Below are 12,106 nucleotides of genomic sequence, written 5' to 3' on the forward strand. Positions count from 1 at the left end.
CACACTAATTGATACTTACTAATAAAGGTCAGCCACAAGAAGTAATTAGACCTCTATGAAAACCCAGAAGACCTAATCCTCTGCCTGTGTTGCAGTCTTCAACTGGAAGCCCTTAGAAGACACTGCCTCACTATGAGTGAGGGGCATCCATAGGCTGTTATAACATGAAAGTGTTGAAGATTAGCAAAGATAAGCATTAGGATATGAAATTGGGAGAAAAGCAAATAGGACATAAGAGAAAAGAATCACCAAGTGCACCAGAGTATCACTTTCAAACTAAGATCAAGTGAGGAGTTATATGTTGATGTCACAGTAAGATGGGAACAGACAAAATTGTAGAACCAAATGATGCATTTGGAGTGAAGAATTCTCAGTTAATATGTTGGACCATGTAATCATGGGATATGTAAGGAAACCATCTGACCAAAGGTTGGATATTAGGCAATAAGACTGAGCTACTGTTACATGTTCCCACATGTCTCTTCTAAAGACCTAGGATTCATACTCCTTACCTTTTTTTCTTTACCCTCAAATTAAAAGCATGCTATAAAATATAGCATATAAAATAAAAGCATGGTTTGATTACCAGCTGCTTTGGAAACACTCTGACTTTGGGCAGTGCAATATTTGATTTCCAAAGACAATATCTCCATGAGTTCAGAGGCACAGCAGTGGACATTTGGACTTGAAAATCATTCAGTTTTCTAACATTCTGGGGCATTTGTAGTTTAATGAGGCCTAAATAGTTTACTCTACTTGTCTACAGTGAAGTTTTGACCTCACTCAAGTAATATAGATCATTATTCTTCCTTCACTTCTTTATTCAAAGACTATTAATGGCCTACAGTGTGGCAAGAGCTTTATTTTCTATTTATTAGGAATACAAATATATATGAGAAAGATTTCCTACTTTTAAGAGTTTAAATCCCAAGGAGTCTTAAAAGATGGGGGGAGACAGAAGCAGAAGATTCTAAGAACAACTTCTGAGTACATTAAGATACGGACTCAAACACTTGTTGTCTTTCTAGAGATGTAATTGCAGTAGAACTCAGTATATATCCTTAGCCTCATGCAGGCAAAAGCTTTTTGCAAATCATGTCAATCAGCACATGACATTATTAGATATGGGGCTAAAAGAAGACAGTGTTTGGAATAATGTAGATTGTACAAAATTGTCTGGGGTAGATATTGATCCCCATAATTGCACTATACAGTAATGATATTATATAACATCAGCGTTGGCATCCATCATTTTATTTATATTTATTTTTTGCAGTTTATTATGTACACATTTATGTGATTATATTTATATGTATTAAATTTTATTATGCATTTTATTCATTTGATATTTATTTATTGTCTGTTTTGTGGCTGTATGTCAATGTCGTATATAAGGCAGGCATTTTTTCAGTTTTAGTCTTTGCTATATTGCTAATGCTTGCAACCTAATAGATGCACAATAAATATTCATTGACTATTGTTTCATGTAACAGCAGGAGTAGGGCTCCATTATCAGATTTTTCTTACCCCCTACCTGTCAATGCTATATGCGGAGAAATGCATCTTTGAAGGGTAAAACCAGAAGTAGTGTCTGTGATTTGACATCACTTATTTTGTTAGCTCATGGAAAATTATCATGTCTCTGGTAGCCATATGGGCTATAAGCATGAAGGAAAGTACATTATTTTGTGGAGAGGTTAAATTGTACTGTGCTATTATCGCTTGATAATGCAGTGACACTTTACAAAAAAAAATTTTTTTGCAATGAGAGACGTGCAAAAAATTGACATGCATTAAGTAACACTGAAATACATAGACAAAAGCTATCCACACAACTATCAATCTTCTGATTACATCAAAGATAATGTCAATGTGCTGTTATTATGTTTTTTATACCTCATTTATACTTGCTAATCTCCTTTTATGGAAGAGAAAGCAGGCTTTGCTATTACAGCCTTTGTTAGGCAACAATATTTGACTGGAGTTTTAAAATCTTGTTTGCTTAGAATTTATTTTGCATAGTTATCTTCTATTATAGTGAGTGATAATGTTTCTAAAAATAATGACACAAAATTTTTAAAAATACTTATCTATGTTTTAAAAAGTTAGTTGATTTAGTGAAAACTAAACACTCTGACAGGAAATACTTGGACAGTGTTAAAGTTGTAAAGATGATATAAAAAAAGACTTAAATTTAGAAAACACCAGTTAAAATCCAGGGAGGTAAAACTGGTTCATTATTTGTCTGGAAGCATAATGGAGATATCAAGACCAGAGCTTGGTCTGACCTTAGGATCAAGGTCTTCATGATGTTGTATAAAGACCACAAAGAGATTGTCCTAAAAGGAATTTCTAATTCTCCTTCCTCAATCTCTACAGCTCACACTGCTTGTTCAAATAACAAATTTATTGTCTTCACCTTTCTTAAGATTTTCTGATCTTGATTTCCTGTCCAGTCTGACCTGTGGCCATTGTGCTTGTCAATTGTTTTTCATCTTTCAATTCTGACTCTGAGACCAATACACTCTAAATTGCTCCTGCACTTCAGCTTTGATATAATTTTTCTACATCTTTGAAATATCTTAGATTATTTTTTCCCAAGGCTAATACAAGCCCTGTGTTTTCAACCATCCTACATTCTCCCTAGGTGGAGCTCTTCACTCTACGTTTATAAAGGTGCAACCCAAGTGGACAATTCTAACTATTGTGTTGTATCACTCTACTCAGAAATGGATTTACCCTGACAGTAACAAAATATAAATATCACCAGTAAAGACAACATTCAAAACCATGTAACTAATTATTTTCCGTGATTTTGTGTTCTTTTCTAATGAGAGAAAGCAACATCAGATAAGCTTCATACCACATAAGCTTGATAGCAGCTTCAAATATAACAGTAAGAATGATTTAGGCATTTCTGAAACTAATGTATAATGATGTCAACTATACTTCAAATAAGTAAATAAGCAAATAAATACGGATTTAGAAAGAATGTTTCAGGCATATTAGAAAATAATAAAACATATATAAGAAATGATGGGAAACAATTACAGTTTGGACACTGAGGATTGAAACTATCCTCTCTCACAACATATTTTTTATAATAACATGATTTTATTATTCCGTTACCTTCATTAGCATAACTTTACTATTCCATAAGACTCTTTCTTATACAGGAAGATATATTTATTGTTTACAGGAGGAATTTCATGAAAGACTCATAAATTCTTCAATATAATCATCAACAGTTTACATTGTTACGACTCTGAACATTTAGCTTTCAAATCCTTGCTTTGCTATTTCTACCAATCCTAGACAGATATACCCTGATTCTTAACTAACCCTAATCAATCCTCCTCACTCTCCACATGGAAATACCACCTTAAATCAAACTGCAAATACTCAATAAAATTGAATCTTGTCTACCCTCCATGGGGCATTCACAAAGTTCTGTTGAGATGGTTTTCTCCTTTACCATGGTAAGCAATGAACTCAAATCTGTCTTATGAAGAGATTGTGTTGGTGATATTTGGGGAGCCAGCATACAACAGCTTATAAGCCCTTTTATGTATTCACATACCTGCAAAGAATCATTTTAGTTGTAAACTTCTATAAATTATGACTACACAAATGATTAAGAGGATATAATTTGCATATATATATATGTATATATATATATATATATATATATATATATATATATATATATACACATATACACACATACAGATGACTCCAATCTGGCAGCATCAATGGTTACTTTCATTATTTTTTTCCTCACCCTTTGGAAGATAGAAATCAGAATTTTAACATTTAAGCACTGAATGTGAATTTTCTACAATTTTTAAAATTTCTTCTGAAAATAAATGGTCTTATGAAAGTAACATTTGGTTATTTTTATGGGAAATTTTGGAATTGATTAAATGTAATTATATGTACTATTTCTTTTTCTTTCAGAGTCTTAACCCACTGAATTTTAATTCCAGAGATAGGGGAAACAGAAGGTCAATTAAAGAATGCTCTGGTCCCCGTTTTCAACTTATTCAATCTAGTTTCTTAATATTTGTGATCCCTTCTCCTTATTTTCCTGATAAAATGCAATGCTAGTTGCAATGGCAATGGCTCAAATCTGCATAGAAGGGAAAGACAGCATGATGACACTACAAAAATAATCATCAATTATTTGGAAATACTTCACTCATCTTTACTGCCACAGAGACAGAACAAAAACCTTCCACCCCTTTTCCATTCTGCATCCACAATATCCTGCTTCTTCTTTTTCCATTCCTGTTGGTGCTGTTCATTTAAACCAATTGCATTTTTGCAACCAGGTGTGTGATCATTACGTGGGGAGGTAAGAAAGAGAATGCATGAAAATTGAGGACGCTGCATTTAAATAGGGACTCTGCATTCCGCTGTGATGCCTGCAATAGTAATAAGCCTAGTAATAGTTCATATTTGTGGTATTTGCTTTCAAGATTGGACATAATAATATATTACTGGAGAGGTAGGAAGAAAATACAGAAAAAGGGTAAGGACCAATATGTTGGGGGAAAATGAGGAATGTGAAGAACCTCAGGTTAGGTCAATAAATAGGCCCTGAATCTGCTATCAAGCTCTTTATGAGTTAATCACTTAACTTTGACCTTTCCCAAAAAGAGAAATGTGATCTTTGTTTAAGGAAATGTGGAGGCCAGCTGCCAGGCCTCCCAGCTGACCTGCACCCACAGATAGGCAAACATAGCCTAGCCTTGTCCAACTTGAGAGCCCTGTCAGACATAACGGTACGGATCATTGGGTCCGGAACACACAATACAGGATCCAACATGGCATCCCAGCCACTCAGGTGGTGGCACTGACCCTGCTAATGGTCCATGGGACCATTCTTGAGTGTTCTGAGTCCAGCAATGCAGAAATGTTCCAGGGTGTGCAGGTGCACCTGGGCTCCCTTGGAGTCATCCTCACCTTCACCCCAGTCTCAGTTGCAGGAGATCTCATTCGCCTCAACCCTGAAAGAGGTTCTTGACAACCTAGACAGTCACCTGAAGAAATCTGAATACTTTTGCTTTCCTCTGGTTCCCACACCGTGAGAAGATCAGTGTCATCCACCAGGACCACACCAATAAGCCTCCCTCCTCTTCAGCCAACTGGTTTTGGAACTATGTTATCAGATTCTCTTTACTAGAGTTCTTGCTCTGGATCAGTTCCTTCCTGCAGGGTCTTGTGGGATGGATAAATCACCCCTTTTGGCTCCTGTTCACGTGGAAGGAGAGAAGCAACCTTGGCCATAAGATCTTCACCTACAAGTGCCTTTTAAAGCAGCATGTCCACAATAGGGTCATCCCCAGAGAGAAGACCAAAGAGGCCTTGCTAGAACTGAAGGTCATTGTGGGAGCCCACCCCAAGATGGTGGCCTACTGCCCTGTGGAGGTGTACTTCATCCAGGGGATGACATCCTATTGACTTCTTGCTTCCAGAGGCATAGCTGCTACACGAATATCATTATGTACGAGTTATATGCAAGGATGTGCCATGGCTGGACTACTGACTGGCTTAGGAGACCATCATGAAGACAGTCCCCCCTCGGTCAAGGCCCACAGCTGTATGTTGAAGGACTTTTGAGAAAATCTATCTAGCCTTTTCAAAGGTCTGTGTCATTTGAGAAAAGCTAAACCCCACTAGGATATTTCTGAATGCATATCTGGAGAAAGTATTGTACTGAAGCAGAAACAGGAAATAAATTGAGCCTACCCCATCCCCCAGGGCCACCTCCGGTTAAGTTGAAGGCTCAGTGTCCCACTGGCCTGATGGGGATCATACCTCTTTCTGCTGGCCCTCTGCTACAGCACCCACAGTGATGAGCCTAGATTGGGCAGGATTCCCCACTGTCCTACTTCCTTTGTCATCACAAAAACCCCATGCAAGGAAGAGCACTGCCTTTTGCTAATATTATATAGCAAAAAGATTCTGTGAAACACCACATGTATACATGTGATATAAATATAAAACATATAATAAATATATATATATATTATATATATATTTATATATATATAAAACATATTTCTGCTATATGTTAATATTTTTATACAGTTTGAATTATTTTTACATCTGTTTCTACCACCTATTTTAGTAGTCTGTTTGGATTATAAGTTCTAAGAGGTCAGAATCTTTGAGTTCTCCAAGTCAATTCAATGCATAACTAGAATTTTGAAAATCCGTGACAATTGCATGACCTAAGATACTCATTTTCAATTACAGATATCCCACAATTTGCTCTTATAGAAGGCTGTGTCACCCAGATGCATATATTTGCATTTGTTTACTAATGCCTTTATGTGTGCTTCACTCTGAGTAATTTGAGATTCCAAAATTACTTCTTTACTTCTTATTACTGCTAAAAGTAAAAGAAATTTATTAGCTTGGTTGCCAGTCCAACATAAGATAAAAAAGTGGTTTGTTTTTGTTTTTGTTTTTGTTTTTAGAATAAGTTAGTTTCTTTTTGGAGTGATCTGTAAGTCATATTCCAAATGTTTAAAACTATCCCCCCAGCACACAGGGTCTCATTGCATGGCACTATTATCCTGCTCTTTATCCCATTAAGGAAAAAATGGTTAAATACTTCAGGGGTTACAAAAACAACAAAATAAGCCTTGTCAGATGTCTTAACAGAAGGTAAAAGTCAGGAAATAATTGTTTCTTAAGTACGTTTCCCTCATAGTCTTTATAGGTCTCCCAGAATTGTGTAATATTAATATTTTACCTCTTCACAAAAGTTGAGGGGCAAATGATTTCACCATTGCTTTTCTCCTTGCTTCCAAACATTTGAAAGAGGAAATATGACTCATTTTGAAAGTCTTTTGGACAGTAGCCTTGCTATTTTCAAAGAAAATATTAGAGCCACCAAACCTAAGACTATGGATTTGGGTTTCAACTTAAAATTAGAGAACCATTAATTTCTTGATTCTACTCTAGCAGAATATATCAGATCATAGATATCAGATCATAGAAGGCTGTGCAGCAATGCTGAAAGAAGGAAAAATGCTATACTTTCAAGTCTGCAAAGACCAACAAAAAGTAAGACTACATATATTCACTGATATGTAAAGTTATTTCTGCTGAAACAAGGTCCTTTCCACTAAAAAATCACAATTCTCTCTTGACAGGTTTGGAATTGTTACTTTGCTTTCAGGAAATCATGAAAGGGAAAAAATTAGTCCCCATGTTCTGGAGCAGAGGCACCAAGTCAAATAAAAGAACCTCTCTAAGGATCACACAAATGTTTTCATTTACATAAATCAATATCATTCTATCAATGTCTCATTTGGAAAGGATCAACTGTAAAAGAACTCTTTTGCTAATGTCAAAGGAGTCACTTAGGACAAAATTTTTTACCATGGATCTCTGTCAAACGTCAACATCATGAAAAAAGGGAAGGAATCCTGACATGCTTATTTGTCCAGCCACAACCCACATGAAATTAGTTCACACCTTGGGGAGAAGCCCAAGTTGTTAGTCCACCACTGGTACATAGAGCACCCTGGAATGATTTCAACACCTCCCACTTGGGTCAAATGAATGTTCCTCAGACAGACATGACTTTGCAAACAGTGGGATACAGGTCAGCCTTTGCTAGTTCTCTCAGCCAGGTTCCTTTGTGCTATTAACAAACTGTACAACCATATGGGATAGCCTTGGGCCCAAAAAGCAGCAGCTTTGCATCTTCTACGTTGATGGAACTATTGCTTAAGTGTTTGATCTGAGCCCATTGTACCACAGAATTGTGTTAATTAGATACAGAATAAATGGACTATATTCCTATATAGACCAAGCTTTAAGTATCATGGTAACTTTTACTTAGGCCCCTCTCTTTATAAAGAATTTCATCAATATAATTCTAGATGTAAGTCATTACTATAATACTTATCTCTTATTAAAAATTATGCTGGGGGATGGGCTAAATGGGTAAGGGACATTAAGGAATCTACTCCTGAAATCATTGTTTCACTATATGCTAACTAATTTGGATGTAAATTTTAAAAAATAAAAAATAAAATTAAAAAAAATTATGTGAATACCTGCTCATGATTTAATATTGACTCATAAGATTAATATGAACCCTACAATAGTACTATTACTTAAGACAAAAACCGAAAGGGTGTGCCAAAACAGAAAATATAATAAAATAGTAAATGATGTCAACCAGTTATGCTCACTTATAAAATTATATTGTTCTACATTTTAATATAATAAACTGTCATTTTTTCTTATCCTAACTTCCAGATAAGAGATTCATTCAGTGTCAGACCTCATGATGATAACCAGCTGCTGTGTGCCACCAACACAAATGGTATTTAGTATTTAGTATCAAGAAGACAATTCTAGACCTACATAATGTGGTGTCATTCAGAGCATAATGTCAGCTACCTGAATTATTTGGGTGGCGAAATTCTCCTTTCTGACATATCTGTAAGGGACATCTGTCACTTGTGTTGCAATTCAATCAAACAAGCTGATGTTTTGAAAAGATCAGAAAACTGTATATTTATTTGTCCATGTTATGCCTTTCTATTTTATGGCAGCCAGAACATGACTAGGCCCTCAGATAAACCTCTCAGGAATTTATATATTGAAGAAATAATGCATAACACAAAAATAATAGTCAAAGAATGACTCAGTATGGTGACTGTGGCAAAAGTAGGGCCAGCATGGAGTTGAGAGTTTGACCATATTGACTGCCCACCCAGCCAAGCATCCAAAAAACTATTATTTGGCTGTCTGTGCAAACTAGATTCTCAGATCCTAGTGGTTTTCTGAGCCTAATCCTCTTGCCTTTCCATTGATTCCTAGAGCTATTTGATATCCCTTCAATAAATTCATTTTTTGCTGAATTCAAACAGAATTTGTCTCTATTGTTCTCAACCAAGAATTCTGAATGATACAGGCACATAGAAGGAATTATATCAGTGAGAGACTTTTATTCACTGGGACATTTTTATTCACAGTGCTGCTTTAATAACTATATAGCTTTATAAAAATGTCTTGAATAGTCATAATGAAATTTTCAGGTTGGGAGAATTTGCTAATGGTCAATATTTGCTGAAGTCCTGAGAGAATTCTCCAAGGTTCTGCCTCTTCAATCTTAGAAGCCTAACTACATTTCTATTATGAATTCTGTAGTGATAGACAGCTACACTAAAGTACCACATGTTTAAAATTATAACATTTTTCAATGTATTATTCTGTAGACTTTTATTAAAAATTAATTTTGATTTTTACTAATGTAATATAACTTATGAAAGCATAATTTGGACAAAGAATCCATTTTCCAATGAACCACCAAATACCATTATTTACCACTAATTTATAACACATGGCTTAAGTACAATGATAATGCATGTGTTTTATAAGCTAAGTGTGAATTCAGATCAACATAAATAATTATTTTGAAGGGTGCTTTATCAGAAATTATGTCCAAAATTCTACTCTATATTAAAACAAGGCTTCACATTATTTATGTGAGTAATGTTAACATTGGACAGAAGAAAGTAGAACATAGTCAAAACTTCTAGAGTATGTATATTATTTGGCAATCTAACTCATAGATTAAAGTATCTGTGTCAATGGGGTGCCTGGGTGGCTCAGTTGGTTAAGGCTCTGACTTTTGATTTCAGCTCAAGTCATGACCTCACCATTTGTGGGATCGAGCCTCATGTCTGCACTTACAATATGGAGACTGTTTGGGATTCGCTCTTCCTCTTTCTATGCCCCTCCCCACTCATGCTCTCTCTCCCTTAAAATAAATAAATAAACTTAAAACGTTTAAAATATCTGTGGGTCATTAAGTAAGAAGAGAAAAGAACAGAGACTTTCCTCAAGCATATATATATATATATATATACACATATATATATGTATATATATATATATATATACATATATATATATGTATATATACATATATATATACATATATATATATATATATACACACACACACATATATAGGCTGGAATATATTGGAATTGACTTATTCCAGAGCAAAGACCTATCAATAAAACATGACTACAATTCCTTTTTTTTTCTATACGTTACTCAGTGCTCACTATGATAAATGTATTGACTATATTCCCTATGCTCTACTCTTTATCTCTGTGACTTTCATTTTATAACTGGAAGTTTGTACCTCTTATCTCCTTCACCTATTTTACTATATGCTATTGACTATTTTACTTTTTAATCATTTTATACTGGTTCATTAGGGGAGTAAGCCTGTTTGAGAGTAATCACGTAGACATACTTGTGATATAGCTAGTATATATTAAATAAATGTGGTAGGATACTTATATTAACCATCCAAAGGTCCAATTGCCTGCTCTATAGATCCAGTGAAAATACTGGCATTGAAATGGTGAACCTGCATGAAGTTCTCTAGAATGTCAATACATTCAAGATCCCTTCTATGTATATTGTGTCTACTATGTTAAAGAGCAAGAGATTAGCACAGTCCTAAAGCTCTGTGTTCAATATAAATGTAAACTGCATTAGATCCTCCTCCTTGACCAAGATAAGAAAATAATACATTTTCCATATCAACAGGACTAGCCATGTACCAGACGCTATGTTGGTCTGTCCTAGTAAAGATACCACCTCCTCACAGAGACTGATTACACTACCCTTGGTTCAATTTATGATAGTCCATCAGCAGTGACCATGGTACTTATGGTTTTCTCAGGCGTCATTACAGTGAATTAAAATTTTTATTAGGGATACCTTCTTTAAATAATTAAGAGTACCACTTGAATCCTTCAAATTTTTGAGTGTGCCATGTACTTTTATGCTTCTTCCTGGGTTCCAATATGGTTTCTTATTTACTATCTTGTCCAGTAGCAATGGAGTCATTTGCTTTTTCTCAGACTTTCCTTCTATAATAGCTCTTACTTTACAAAGCATAGAATCAATACAAGTAGCCTACCAGCCAAAAATTATATCCAGCCTAATTTTGTACTCTGGAACCCAGCAAGTGACCACACTATAGATCTGTGGCCACTATGACATGAACTGAGGCCAGGTTTTCATTTATCATCTAGACTTTTTACAACCTCATTTTAACAAGGGGATATGATGGCATTTTGTGTTCTCTGTTGTCAATGTCAACTAACATCCAGTATCCAAAGACCTTAAAAAGATATTAGTATCTCTCTTTCCTTTTATATTTCTCGTTTTTCTGTAAATATATTTATGTCCATTTGGCAAAGCATTGGGTGAAGAACTACTGAATATATTTGTATGTCATTTCAGGCTTCTATTTCAATGGTCACAATTTCCCTTTTAATCAATGGACTTTGTATGTCTAAGAACTGACTCAGTTCCGCAAACTAAGAGACTATGATTTTCTATTTTGTTATCTGACGTCAACCTTCTGCTTGTCTTGATCACTTTGCATTATATAAGTCAAGCAACATACTTCATGACTGTTCATCTATCTTGTCCTTAGGAACTATTAGCTAATGTCAAGGCCTTTCTGATCTTACAGACATTACGCAATTATGTTCACCTAGCCACTGAATTAAATGCTATCATCTGGTCTCTGCTATTCTGTAAACTTACAAGCCACAATGACAATGGAGAGCCCCATTCCATAACATTTCCTATCCTCAACCCTGGCCTACAGAAGAAATACACCACTGAGCTACTCAACAATGCAATGGAGTATCCCCACTCTATTCACACATTTTATAATTTTAGACATGGGCAAATTCTCTGGGCCTTCCTAGGGAGTAGAATCAAATGGTACATTTTTTGGTCTTATATAATAAGTCAATTCTATCAAGTCTAATTTTCTGAACATTTTGAGCCCTTCCTCAATACACTACCAAGGCAGTTCTGCAATCCCACCCATTTAAGCATAAGCCTTCTATTTTTCCAATTTAAATTTCCAACTGTCCCATTTCAACAGCCAACAGCATATACATATAAAACATGTTCCTTTTCCAGAGTTATCAGAGACTACTCTCATTTTTAAAAATCCTTATCTTATCCAACTATAAATTCTTTCCTCCCTGGTCCTCCAGTATCTCTATAAGCCATATTCCCAAATACATTA

At 35.1% G+C, this 12,106-nt stretch overlaps 1 pseudogene; it reads left to right on the top strand.

Annotated features, from left to right (window-relative positions):
- The first annotated feature begins 4,556 nt into the window (after positions 1 to 4,556).
- Positions 4,557 to 5,722, top strand: LOC102966031 (annotated as a pseudogene).
- Positions 5,723 to 12,106: the final 6,384 nt, after the last annotated feature.

This window comes from Panthera tigris, chromosome C2 (assembly GCF_018350195.1).
Source record: "Panthera tigris isolate Pti1 chromosome C2, P.tigris_Pti1_mat1.1, whole genome shotgun sequence".
Taxonomy (NCBI): Eukaryota; Metazoa; Chordata; class Mammalia; order Carnivora; family Felidae; genus Panthera; species Panthera tigris.